Here is a 14,784-nt window from a genome sequence, read left to right on the forward strand (position 1 = left end):
TTTTTTTTTTTTTGGTGAGTGGAATTTTACTTCATGCCATTTGTCCCTTTTACCTACTCTGAACTCTTCTTTTCTTTTCTTTTCTTTTCTTTTCTTTTTTCTTTTCTTTTCTTTTCTTTCAGACAGAGGCTTGCTCTATTGCCCAGGCTACAAGTGGCGTGATCTCAGCTCACTACAACCTCTGCCTCCTGGGTTCAAGCGATTCTCCTGCCTCAACCTCCCAAGTAGCTGGGATTACAGGCATGCACCACCATGCCTGGCTAATTTTTGTATTTTTAGTGGAGATGGGGTTTCGCCATGTTGGCCAGGGTGGTCTCGAACTCCTGACCTCAAGTGATCCACCCACCCTGGCCTCCCAAAGTGCTGGGATTACAAGCATGAGCCACTGCACGCAGCCTTGCACTGAACTTTTAATGGATTCAATTCCACTAGGAGCATAAAGGCCACTGCATATGAGTTGTGGAAAGAAGAGATTGGAGGAAGAAGGAAGAACTTGAGATGGGTTCCTCCTTTCAACCTTCTGTCTCCTCCTATCTAGCATCTTCTCCCTTTTAGTCTTTCTAGAATGTCCATCTGTTTTTGGCCATTGCAGAAGGAAGCTGAGCTTTAAAGGTGTAGGAGCTTCAAAATTCTTGTTGCTTCATGTTTGCTCACCTTCTAACCCTGTCTTATGTTCCTTCTGCTATTCTTTTTCTTAGAGCATGGGAAAGGGGAGCTTTTAAATTAATACTGAAAGCATGCAAAAAAATAACTTCAGAAGAAAATGAAAGAAGGGAGATGAGGCTAGTAAAGTAAGGGAAATGGAGAAGAGAAAGAGGAGGAAGGGTTAGCTTCTAAATTCCAAATCACATTGATATGGAACAGGCAAGGCCTCTCATCTTAAACTTCAGAAAAGGATCTGCTGAAACTTGATAGAAATGGAAAGGGAAATCCTTCGGGTGGGGAACCTCCAAACATTAGTAGTGATATTGAACACCTCAAAGTATTGAGCAACTCTGCAGGCTACATGCCTGAAGATCACCCATGCAGATAGACCAAAAGGATTAGAATTATCTGTTGATATTAATATTTATTGACATCTAGCTAGTATTGGTAATTTTAAGTTTTAGATTAATTTCTTTGGTGATAGCTATGATATACTTTATAGAAAAGAATTATATCTATAGGCTTGCTATCATAGGCTCTATTTTAATTAGCATTAATTTAATCTACTTGTTTTATTTTTAGCACATTTGAAACATTCACTTATTCTAGGAAACTCATTGCCAAAAAGATGATTCCTGTATGTATGGCAGCTATACATTAAGGAGGAGTCTCCCAGAATATGAAAAAGTCAACTGACCTAAATAGTAACTATTACAGGAGCAAGTATCTTCCTATATAGGATTATATCATTTATATGAATTTATATAATAAATTTTCTAAATGCTGTTGTGATGGCAAAAGACTCGGCTTTGAAAGAATTTCAGGTGTTTCATGTCTCCAGCAGAGGGGCAGCCACCTATAGCTGGGGGGTGGCCACAGTCATCTCCATGCCTCCAGTGCTAGCCCAGTGCTGGGCACATAGAGGCACCAGTGTTTCTCAAGCCAAACCAAACTGTGGTGGAAAATAGTGAGGGGGAAATTGTGAGAAAGGGTTATTTATTTGTTTGTTTGCTTTAGCATCCTTATTACCTTGGTGGTAGTCTGGTTTAGAAACCTACTCTGATTTTTTTTCTTGAGACTAAACGCCTAGAATATTTTAATTAAAAATGTGTTTTGCCACCATTTGTTGAGCAGTTATTATGTATCAGGCCCTTAAATATACTGGGTGCTTCGGACTCTTCACAGGTAAGATTATTTAATGCTCACATAGCCCAGTGATGTGATAATCTTGACTCTGTTGTACGCAGTGCCTCACTCCACTGCCAGGGCTCAGTACATCATAAACAATAGCAGCAACAGCTGCAAGAGGAATCCAAGGACAAATTGGTTGGAATAAAGCAAAACAGGGCTTTACCATATGGGAGATATATCTAAGATGGGTTTATTAGATGTAGGATGATTTTTCTTGTGGCCTAAGGGCTTTCTGGAGGGAACCTGAAATCTTTTCACTATGCCCACATCATTGCCAGATGTGGATACAGTGAAACTGACCGTATCCTGTATGTGTATCACTGTGTGTATGCATGCATAGGTGTGTGTGTGAAAGTGGCAAATTCTGGTTCATATATTGAGTTTCAATTAATCTTACACTCACTTTCTTATGCAAAAATTTCTTCATGAACCTTATAAATATGCAGTAGAACTCTGCCCCCCACCTTCCATATGTGAATAAATTCATGTTCATCAACATGTAAAACCAATGGCAGTAAAATAATGATAAAACATGGTTATTTCATAAGGGACCTGGTTGGTCTTGTATTCTGATAGTAGGATGTAATGGAGTCCTCTACAAAACTTTAAACGTTTATAATGATTATTGACACCATTAATCAGAATTTGCCATGTGAACAACTCAGGGATCTGTTGTATTAAGCTGTCATGTGGTTGCAATCATACCTTTTAACTGCCATCAGAGGTAACTGTCAGCAACACCATATCTTCCCTCCAGTCTATTACAGCTTCAGTTCCCCAGGGCTCCATCCTGAGTCCAGGGCGATTTGTATGGTACAGTAATGACCTGCTGATTCTCTGCACAAAAGCGAAATCATACGCTGTTCAGGCAACACAGTGATTCCACACAAAAGCAAAGGACTGTCTGGTGTCAAAATAATACCAACTCTTACTTTGATAAAGGTTTTTAAAACTGACTACAAGGTACTATTTGGTGGTAAAGTATATAGCAGAAATAATGTTTATTTAAATAACTAACAAATTGGCAGCAGGTTAATTTCAGGAGTGTGTGTGTATGTGTGAAAAGGATGCTATTTAGATAGCTATTTCTGTTCTGATGTTTGGTTTTAATTTTGAAAGATATAAAAACTATTCAGATATTTCAGTTGGGTATTTATTTGTGTTGGTGATTATTAACATACATTTTAAATAACATGTCAAATTAAGGTTTTCTTAATAAGTTTTGAAAACATGTGATGAGCACGATACTGATCTATCTACCTGTTTTTCCACTGATTTATCTCTATGGTGTGTCTTAATAAGCAGGTTTGAGGCTGTAGGGGTCAGGTGAAGCCATGTCACTGCTCTATGTGTGTGTGCCTGCCTCATAGTGTCTCCCTTCTGAACCTAAAGTCACAGGAGGAACCTGAGCTGGCACTGGAAAACCATCCCAAATCCTACCCTGACCCTCTTTTGTCCTGCTCCCATACTCCTCTGGCTCTGCAGTGTGTGTATGTCTGTGTGTGTGTCTCTCTGTGTGTGTATCTGTGTGTTTGTGTGTGTCTCTGTGTGTGTGTCTCTCTGTGTGCATATCTGTGTGTGTCTGTGTGTGTGTGTATGTGTGTCTGTGTGTCTGTCTGTGTGTGTGTGCGTATCTGTGTGTTTGTGTGTCTCTGTGTGTGTTTATATTGGATGGGTTGATTTTCCCTAGAGTATTTGTTGCTGAGTCATTTATCTGTTTAATGATCGAGAATAATTCCTGCTGAGACTCTGACCCAGATCCCAAAGCTTTATTCCAAGATTTGGCTTGTTTGCTTGTTCATTTGTCTGTTCTTTCATTCATTCAGTTGATTATTTAAACCTGTTTTTATATACCAGCCACTATGCTGGGCACTGGGATGATAATGATGAAGAAGATTCAGTCTCAAATCTCAAGCCCCTTGTAGTCTTGTTGGAGCTAGTGATCAGTCAACTGGCAGTTACCCAATGCTTAACAGACTGTCAAGGATCCCTTGTCAACTCAATTCTAAAAGGGTTTAAAGAAAATGTGAATTGTAACACATTGGAAAATGAAGTTTACCCCACTAGACTGCAAGCTTGTTTAGGGCAAGAACTGAATCACATCCCTGAGCACAGAAAGTGCATAGAGTATATGTTCTGTTAAATGTTGATTTTTTTTTTTTTTTTTTTTTGGAGACAATCTTTCTGTGTCACCCAGGCCGGAGTGCGGTGGCATGATCCCGGATCACTGCAACCTCTGCCTCCGGAATTAAAGTGATTCTCATGCCTCAGCCTTCTGAGTAGCTGGGATTACAGGTGTGCATCACCATGCCCGGCTAATTTTTGTATTTTTAGTAGATACAAGGTTTTGCTATGTTGGCAAGGCTGGTCTCGAACTCCTGGCTTCAAGTTATCTGCCCTCCTTGGCTTCCCAAAGTGCTGGGATTACAGGTGTGAGCCAGGGGAGGCCCAACCTAAATGTTGTTAAATTTTTCAAGATGCCTAAGAAAAGAATCTTCAGCAATAAACAGTAAATTGCAGATGTTAAAAGTAGAGGCTTTGGTGTTCGTTGTGGCCTTGGCCTCTACCCATAGTTTAACTTAGTAACCAGTGACAGCCCCACCCCATCCAATTTATTAATCCATTTCAAAAGATATGTGTTTAACACCTATGATATATCAGGGCACTACTAGGTGGGTGTAAATGTGAACAAGATAGAAACAGGATCTTTCCTCATGTAGCTCCCAGTTAGAGGGTGTGGGGACCTCAGAACTGGCAGAGAGGATTTCAATAAAGTGTGTTAAATTTTATGAGAGAAGAGAAGCTGTTGCATTGACTGCCTGAGGGGAGAGTTTAGGAGGTCAGGAAGAAGAGTGCTTCAGGCAAAAGAGACAAAGTGTGCAAAGACCTGGAGGTGAGAATGTGCAGGGTGCATTCCGGGGACTTTAATATATTAAGAGTCATTGCATTGTCACCTGAAATGAGAGGAGCTTGCAATAAGTCTGGGAATGTGAGTAGGGACAGATCCTGAAGGGCCTTGTAGGGAATGCTAAGTGGTTTGGACTCCCTCTTAAGATCAAAAGGAATTTATTGACTGGATTTGAGCAGGGCAGCACCATGATAAAATTTGCATTTTAGAAAGGTTACTTGAGTTACATAGTGAAAGGAGAATTGTAAAGGGTGAAATATCAGTTAGGAAGGCTTTTGCTGTAATCCGATTGGAAGATGGTCCATAGTCCAACAGTGTGGTATAGTGGAAAAATGCATAAGTTTGAGAATCCAACAAACCTTGGCTCTAAAACTTACTATCTAAGTGACTTTTAGCAAATAACCAATTTCACATAGCCTCTACATTTTTTTTTTTCTGCAAAACGGGGTAACTTTGCCTATCTAATGTGAGGCTTAAATGGAATCCTGTACGTAAGATACCAAACATAACATGACATACTTCTAAATGACAGCCCTTTCCCAATGTTGTCAATGGATGTTACCTCCTCCTACCTCCTTGTATTTTTTCCCTTTTAATGTACACCTTGATGCTTTTCAATAGAGTGTTTTGTTGCTATTATTGTTGGTCCTCTATCTCTGCACCATGTGTGTGGTAGAGGCTTTTCCTTTTTGCTTCTGTCTTCTTGACTACTGCAGCTCTCCCAGAATGCTCCGAGCCATCACAAGGTTACTTCTGGAAAAGTCCATTCTGTTGAATGCTTTATTCCGATTTGGATGATGTTACAAGCAATGAAAACCAAGCCTGGTGAGGGCTAAAATCCTTGCTCCCTTCCCTTCAGGGTCTTGCTGGTAACTGCTTTCTCCTCCTCATGCCCTCGGAATGCAGCTTTGGTGTTATCTTTGGCACTCCTCAGGGCTGCTTCTTAAGCACTTGTGGAGAGAGAACTTTGTATATTTTACAGATTAGACCTTATTTTCACTCTGAGAATATTCCAGAATCCTGTCATATTTTCCTTTCTGACATCTCTAAGACTCATCTTTTCCTGTGAGTTTCCAATCACTAAAATCCTTTCCCATATTTTGGTCTCCTTTTTCTTCTACTCCTCATAAATGCCTCCATTGTGGTCTCTATTCTTGAGTTCAGTCTCTGTTAAAGCAATCTTCTTGGTGCCTTCATTACAACATCTTTTTAAAATGCCTTCACTGGTTTCTTTCATCAGCATTAAATATGGACATTAGGGACCTTCACTGTTCTTCACTGGTTGATTTTTTTTTTTTCCTTGCTGGCTTTCCATATTTCTTCTTAATTTCTTAATACCTGCACTCTTTTATGTTTTCTTTATTTCCCTCATTCACTTTTGTTTTCCTAGGCAGTTTTAGAGCTGTCTCTTCACCAGCCAAGAACATTTTCTTTCCCTTTCATATGCCAAACCCAGCCTCTAACAAGTTGTATCCTGTAACCCTTCTCTATTTCTCTCATAGCGCTCTTCCTCACATTTGCTAATGTTTCCCTCTTCCTTATGATAGTGTTTAAAAAAAAAATCAAAGGACTACCAGTATATCTATCTGATAGAGTATATGTGTGCCCCCTTATGATACAGTCATATCTATCATCTATCAGGGAAGATCTTTGCTATTAGTTGTTGACTTGAGTACATGCTCTTGCCTCCATTGGTACTACCTTAGTTTGGGGCTGACAATTAGTTACCTCCCAGTTGGTCTCACTGCCTTAGCTATCTTTCCTGGTTATTCTACCTTCACATCGTCGTCAGAGATGTCTGTGATCTGGTCCCTTCTTAAAACAGAATAGCAAAACTCTGGCTTTCCCTGGCCTAGAAAATAAAGTTCCACTTCCTTAGGTGTGCATCAAGAGTCTTCAGACCCTGGCTCCTCCTTACTGTTCCTGACTCACCCTGTCACTTTTCACCCCAAACTCTAAATCCCAGTCACATAGAACTGCTTGAGGAGGCAATTTACTATGTGTTGAAGTCAAGTGTTCTGCTACAGACCAATATAGTCTGCAGAATTCTTTACTATCTTTTAAAAGCAAAAAAGATTTTCTGTAAAGACCTATTTTTCTGGCTTTATCTCAGAAAACATGGCAACACTGTACCGCACACCCACCCAGCGGTGGAGGTTTAGAGTGGAATGGGGAAGTCCTGTTGGGTGAAGCAGCTCTCTCTCCAATTTGCCATAGTTTCTACACTCCTGTTTGCATCCTCAACATTGAGGCAAAGCATCATTTGTCATTTATCACTGATGTCATGCTTTGTTTTATTCCCTAGTATTAGGAGAAAATTGTACCACATGTCTATAGATGAATCAAAGATGAGTCGATACTGCTTTGTATTTCAAGGTGTGCTATATGGGGCCCACTTGACACTATCATTGTCCTGCTCCTGCAGACATCTGAGTTGGATCTCTGACTGAGCAGCTTAGCACTAAGGGTCTGTGTTTAAGTTCTGGCTCCATCACTTACTAGCTGTGTGGTTTGGGGCAATTTACTTAAACATTCTCTGCCTTAGTTTTCACATCTTTAAATCGAGAATGATTTATGGAAAGTGCTCAATACATCTCAGCTACATTATTGCCACCATTATTGTTATTCTACTTTCTGCAAATCTAATGATAAGAATGACAGATCTTTGAGGGACATGGTTTGGGGCAAGCTTTGGGGCAGGGGTCTTTTGGTGCCTATTAAGCCACATATCCCTAGCTATCAGTTTTGCCACTTAATAGCTGTGGACTGGTCAAGTTATTTAATTTCACTATGGCTTCGTGTTGTCATATTTAAAATGTTAGTGATAACAGTATAATCATAACAATAGCCACATCTTTGGCAGTGATGTCTCGTCTGAGATAACCACGTACTGAGCCAGCCACGTACTGTGTGTAACAGATGTCTATCTGCCACATAATAAGTACAAATGAATGGTAGTTATTATTGTCATTGACTGCCCTGCCTCTTGCCCAGGGGTCATCACCCAGTAGTTGTGAGGGCCCAGGGAGCCAGGTCAGCCACCTGTATGTTTTATGTGTTACTTACGCATGGGCTTTTCAAAAATTGAGACATAATTCATATACCGTAAAATTCACCCTCTTATAGTGTACAATCCAGTGATTTTCAGTACAGTCAGAAAGTTGTGCAGTCATTACCGCTAATTCCAGAATGTCTTCATCACCTCCAAAAGGAAACTCCACACCCATTAGCAGTCATTCCCCATTCCACTTTCCCCCAGTCCTCCACAACCATTAATCAATTTTCTATCTCTATGGATTTGCCTGTTCTAGACATTCCATATAAATGGTTTAAATGGAATCATATGATACATGGCTGGACATGGGCTTTTTTTTTTTTTTTTTTTTCCTGTGTGTTTTGCTGAGGAGTAAAGCTGCACCCTTTCCCAGAAAACAGATTTCTGTTGGGAACATGAAGGAGGCCCTAAGTAGGAAGTTTCAAGTAGAAAGGCAGCATAGGCCATGACTGAGCTGAGAGGAACAAAACCAAACAGACTTAGATTCTAGGGGCCAATGTGAGTAGGTTAAGAATTTAGAGGCGCAGCAAACCATTAATATAAAGAAGCAACCAAGCTAGATTCCCTTAAATTCTTTGCAGCCTGACCCTTAACATATTCTGAGAATCTCAAATATCCACCTGTGGACTGCCTGCCTTAGATTTATCTCACAGCTGGCAAAAAAGACACATTCTGGACTCTTCCTCAGGCTTACTGAATCAGAATCCCAGGGTGGGGGTTGAGGAACCAGGAAAGATGGTTCTGCCAGGAAGTGGATTTAGAAATTGTTGAGTTATATTGGGCAAGCTTATATGACATGGATATGGACCTGTGTTGTGTTTCATCCTCAACAACACTGCTCTGTAATGTGGGTGTTCTTTTTAAGTGTATGTATCTGATCTTTTTGGTAGTTTTTACAACTAGGGCTTACTTTTCTTTGCCCATCTTAGCCCCCCTGCACAGTCTTATACAAAGTAGGGGCTCAGCACATATTGGGAGATTGGTTACATAGGAGGCTTGAAGGCATCACTTGGATATTGTCAGACCCAAAGCCACTAAGGTCAACAGGTCTAAGAGGAGACCTTTCTGGCCCATTCTAAGCATTCTTTGTTTGAGATTTCAAGGCTGGTGCTTGTTTTCAGAGCTCTGACTTGTGACCCAGTGGTCAGGAGCCCTTTGATGTTTGGGTTCCAGAGGATGTCCCCAGAGCCATCCCTCTCAGCCCTCTGTGCGGTGCTGGTAGGAAGGGGGGTGCTTTCTATATCTGGAAGATCCCACGGAGCTTGTTAACAGGTAGATACCTGTGCCTCACCCCAGACCCACTGAATCAAATTGTTGTCTAGGGAGAGGAAATTGCTACCCAGATACTACCCAAATACTACTCTAGAGTTTGAGGGGTATGATCTTCTGCCTGTGTCTGGAGCACAGTGTGTTATGCTCATGGGGATGTACCTGGATAGGGCTATGGACTGGGTCTTGGGAGACCTGGGCTCAGTCCTGGCCCTACCCTTTGGTTAGTCTCTATGGAACACTGTGCAAGCCACTCACCTTTCACTTTGCTTCTTTGTAGAGTGAAGGATTTGGACTAGGGGAGACACCAGCAATGCAGACATGATCACTGATATCTGTAGGAGGATTCTCTATGAATCTGGGTGTTGGTTCTAAAGGACCCAGCTCTTCTGTGTGCTTTGAGGACAGAATTGTCTTCTAAGACTGGGGTTAGCAGCTGTTCAGTATCATCGGAGGCCAAGTTGCCTAAGCCCACTGTTCGGAGGTTTGATAGTTGGTGTGGGATGGTGGTGACATTAAACAAGAAGCATGGAAAGGCCCTGCTCTTTCCTTTTTCACTTGTCCCTTCCTTCTCTCTCTATCTTTTTCACATTCCAGTAATTAAGAGTTTTATGTACACAAGCTCCATTTATAAACTGCAGATACCTCATAGGAGTGTGAAAGTCACCAATTGTTATTTTTTTCTTTCTTTTTGTTTTGCACTGTCTTATGGTGCTGATAAAGTCAAATTAACCATTTGTTCATACCCTAGTATCAAATACTCCATTCCAGCCATTGGAAGACTTTCTATTTAACTGCTCTCTGTTGCATTAAAGAAATTAGAGTGGGTGGATAAAGGCATATGGATGCTGGGCTCCTGGTTCCTGAGGAAGGGGACAGAGGGACCCACCTATGTGGGGATGGCAGCCAAAGACAGCCATTGATTTGGTGGTTTTGCTAGTACTCTGATAATGGCGCTATTTTTGCCATCACTTTTGATGTTTTTGGTAGAAATTCCCTAAAGTAGTGATGCTTCATTTAGACCATCTTTGGATGAGATTATTATCATCCTATCTTATTTTGTTAAAGACTCTGGGTATCAATCATATTGATTGCCCAGGAACTGGCTAAGGCTTTGGTTACTACTAATTTTTCATGGAAGCTTAAATCTCAGTTTGTCCCCAGATATTGTTATTTATTGAACTCTCACTTAGGTTGCATAATTGCTGTTCCATTCAGGTCAAAGCTGTGCAGGAAACCTATCCCTTCCTGTTTCCTGACCCAAGTCACTTCATATGTCCTTCCCCAGAGACCCTGCTAACCTTAAGCCCTTTGCCTGGTACCACAGAACTTTGTACAACTTGCTGGGGGAAACAGCCCATGCTTACAGGCCATTTATAGAATGCAGGCTTATAGAACATGATCAATAGGCATGATTAAGGAAATAGGAATTATCCTAATAATTGGAACACTGGCTCAATGATATCTTTATGGCCAGTGAAGGGGCCATAAAGAGGGGAAGAAGCAACTTCTTTGCTGTTGATTCTCTGTGCTGTCTCTCCTTTTCCCCTAGTATATCCCTTCGTAGTCCATGTATTCTACATGCTTTATGCATGCAGATTTACTCACATTTACTTGTGTTTAGTTGCAATTATAGTTTTTCTTTGGTACAACAAAATTAATGAAGGAACAGAGAATCCCTAGGCATAATTTGTGTGTTCCTGTAGTCTCTGCCCCATTGTCTGGAAAACCACAGACTTCATTTAGGTGCCAATGAATCCGTCATCAGGCTTTGGGTAAAGCATGCATTTACCAAGATCCTTACTTGAGCAGTGGTTTAGCTTTTTAATCTTTTGTTTATAATTTTACAGTTGCTGAGACAAAGGAAAACCCACTCTCTTGGAGGAGCATGACCTTTTCCTGTATTGCTTCCCACTGCTGTTGTTGAGCTCCTTGGACCCTGACTCCTGGACACCATCATCAAGAAGACTTTATGGATGGGCTATCCACCCACTGAGAGAAGAGGAGCATCAGCTACAGTTTCTCTCTAGATTGCCTTCTTCATTTTGAGTAATGACTGTCAGCAGGGTCAGATTAAAGACAAAACAACTGGACAATTGCTTGGAGGACTAAACTATAAGGGCACTAACTTATCAATAGTATGCTAACACATCCATGGAAAATATATTTACCAGCCCTTCTCTCAGGGAGGATTCTGTGTGGGGTTGGAAGGAATAGTCTGTTAAATTCCTTAGGGGTAGAAAGTAGGGCATAATCAGAATGTTGAGGAGCATGCTGTTTGACTTCAGGGTTTCTGTTTTTCTTACTAGGATATATAAAACAAGGACTCTAGCTAGATTGTTTATGACCACAGAGTGCCATATGTTTATGACCACAGAGTGCTCCCATGATCTTCCTGCTTGATTCTTGCCCCTACAGACCTCAGCCTTTCCTGTAATAAAGATTGAACAAGTAGTGGTCTGAGGGAGACACCAATTCATTACCCTACGTGTCTCTTCTTTGCACTCTAGGGCTTTGATAATAAAGACACTGACAGACTATCTATCTTCCATTTCTATAATGTAAGCCCTTAGGGAGTCTTCGTTCACTTGCGGGTGACAGTCATTGCTCATAGAGTAGTTCAAGTCAAATGGAACTTGAACTCTTTGCCTATGGGCTTGGTGGTCAGACTCTGTGTTGAGTTCATTAGATTATTGGAAACACAAGGTAGAGCTGGGCCCTTCAAAAATATTTGGCTAAAGGATGACATTGCTGGTTATTTGTAGATAAAGCCATCATGGAACATGCTTGGAATTATGAAATATGGAACTGGTGGTCATGTTTAATAATACAACTAATAGTTAAGTAACTACTGGATACTGTAGAGACTTAGAAGCAAGGCAGACATGGTTCCTGCCCCCATGGAGCTTACACTGTAGCTTTCCCTTAGGTATGAAGAACAGTGGCTACAACTAACAAATGGCCATAAAGATATCATTGAGCCAGTGTTCCAATTATTAGGATAATTCCTATTTCCTTAATCATGCCTATTGATCATGTTCTATAAGCCTGCATTCTATAAATGGCCTGTAAGCATGGGCTGTTTCCCCCAGCAAATTGTACAAAGTTCTGTGGTACCAGGCAAAGGGCTTAAGGTTAGCAGGGTCTCTGGGGAAGGACATATGACGTGACTTGGGTCAGGAAACAGGAAGGGATAGGTTTCAAGAACAGCTTTCGCTTCTGTTCTGTATAGGAAACTGCAGCATGAAAAATGCTGGGCTGGGAATTTTGAGACCTGGGTTTTAGTTTGTGTTCTAATACTAACAAGCTATGTGACTGTAGGTAAGTCATTTCACATTCCACTTGGATGCCTCTTGAGTGACTCCAAGCCTCTCCATCTCTAAAACATTAAGATCAGGCCCTATGCTACAGCTGGCCTTATGTAATTCTCCTGTTTCTACACTGTTAGGTCAAATAGATCTTCAATAGTTACTTGATTGTTACTACTTTTTTCCGAAGCGGGTGTTTTTCTAATGTTTTAGGATACAGTGAGTCTGCTTCTTCCCTTTGGAGTTAGGAAGGTTGTAGCAATATACACTGTAGAGCATATGGAAGCTTTATTCCTTCCTTTTTTCCCCCTTACCTTTCTCCCTCCCCTTCCTCAAACATTTCTATTGAGCATATAGCATTGCCATGTACCAGGTGTGTGCTAGGTTTGGAGATACAAGGTAAACCTGAGAGTTTCCCAGACTCCAGGAGACAAAACCCTTATTTCTTTCATCTGCTGGCTTTCTCTTTGGAAAGAATCAACGATGTCCCAGGGGAGTGTGCCCATGTCCCAGGGTAACCAACTACAGACAGATGCCCCATTCTACTCAAGCAACTTTTAGAGTGCCTTGAGATACACATCAGTTAATTATTCGGGGCCGGGCGTGATGCTGTACACCTGTAGTCACAGCACTTTGAGTGGCTGAGGTGGCAGATTGCTTGAGCTCAGGAATTCAAGACTAGACTAGAGAACATGGCAAAACCCCAGCTCTACAAAAACATACAAAAATTAGCTGCGTGTGGTGGCCCGTGACTGTAGTACAAGCTATTCAGGAGACTGAGGTGGGAGAATTGCTTGAGCCTGTGAGGTCGAGGCTGCAGTGAGCTGAGATCATGCCATTGCACTCCAGCCTGGGTGACATAGGGAGACAGTGTCTTAAAAAAAAAAAAAAAAGATAATCATTCAGTCCTAGTGTCATAGTGAAAAGATCTGTCTTCAGATATAAGGAAGAAACAATCTTTTATTTCTTAGGATAAATCTGTAGAAGGACCTCCAGACAGTGAAGGCCACTGACTACTTTATACTCTGTAACCCATCCCTTCCCTGGTAGGAAGGACTACTTTCTAAACTTACAAAGTCCCTCTCAGCAAATAGACATTTTTATATATACTGTGATTCTTACATCCCTATGGGTGGTGACTTCTTTAAAAAGGAAAGGAAAAAGCCTAATCAGACAAAAAGATGTTGCTATTAATTGTTACCCTATTGTGAATCCTATATAAGCAAATTTGTATCTTTGTTTTTTCTAACAGTAGCAGATCTATTTGATGTATATCTCTGAGTGTAGAAAATATTTTATGGAAAAACCAATCTATGGAATTTCAAATTCGGAATTGCTGATACACACTATTTGGTTTCAGAATTTTATCCTAGGACGTAGTATTAGGGATTTCAATTTCTGGCTTAAATGGTAGAATTAATTACTCTTAACTCTTAATTTTACTTCTGAGTTGAGGTCAAGGAACAGGCAGACACCTCCAGTTAACGTCTATACCTCTCCATGGCCAAGAACTTTAATTTTCTCATTTTCAGTTTTGTAGATGTACATCATTACTAAATGGATTGATTAGTATTTTATCTCCTCTCCTTGTCCTTACTTTCCCTCTGGTAAATATGTTATAAACAGTGTTAGGCTCATAAGATAGAATAGCTGGTAGGACTTAGAAGAGAAACATAATTCACATAAATGGAAATAACTCAAATAACTGGAACTTAGAAGAGAAACTGGACTAAGAAGAGAAACATAACTCACATGAATGGAAAATTGGCCCTGGAATAATTGACAACATATTCAAGTATTTTAGTTCAGTATCACTCTCATTAAGAAGAAGAGAATCAGTAAATCTATGTGACTCTAAACATTTTAATGAAAAGAGGACTATTCTGTCAATCATCTCACATTTTAAAATATCTGGATATTGGCCATTGTAAAGACAAAACATACAGATGATGGACTTGTCCTTCTACCTCTCATTTGCATGGTTTGGAGCATTGTACCTCCAGCCATTGACTCTAAGGCAATTTATATTTACTTCCTCTTCCCTCTTGAGAGAAAACAAAAATCTTATTTTTCCAAGCAATTAAAACTCTTCTGCTTCAGCTAGGATGAAAGAATTAGGAGTTCTGTCTCCTTGTATCTAATTGCATGTTTCATCTTTCTTGTTTTAATGATTGACAGAAAACTAATAAACTGAGACATCTTTGAATCAAGGTTGAATGTACTCTCTTGGTGGCCCCATTGCTAATTTGTTTGACTATTTTGCAGGATTTCTTACTCTGTAATGGAAAGGTTTATTAAATATGAGGGGTGCAAAGCTTTCTGAATACTAATGAACTTATTTGCCAAAATTTAAATGTTCTTCTTGTCAGTGAATGTCTGTCTCTCTTAACAGGATCCAAATTGAATAA

General features: G+C 40.4%; 1 long non-coding RNA gene across 1 annotated transcript in view; it reads left to right on the forward strand.

Moving 5' to 3' along the window:
- Nucleotides 1-13,253, forward strand: part of LOC113220139 — a 46,344-nt gene extending 33,091 nt beyond the window's left edge. Inside the window, exons 2-3 of the long non-coding RNA XR_003307069.1 lie at nucleotides 123-1,349; nucleotides 10,919-13,253. This is a non-coding gene — a long non-coding RNA (uncharacterized LOC113220139). The remainder of the gene's footprint in view (nucleotides 1-122; nucleotides 1,350-10,918) is intronic.
- Nucleotides 13,254-14,784: the final 1,531 nt, after the last annotated feature.

The sequence above is a fragment of the Piliocolobus tephrosceles genome, chromosome 8, assembly GCF_002776525.5.
Source record: "Piliocolobus tephrosceles isolate RC106 chromosome 8, ASM277652v3, whole genome shotgun sequence".
Taxonomy (NCBI): domain Eukaryota; kingdom Metazoa; phylum Chordata; class Mammalia; order Primates; family Cercopithecidae; genus Piliocolobus; species Piliocolobus tephrosceles.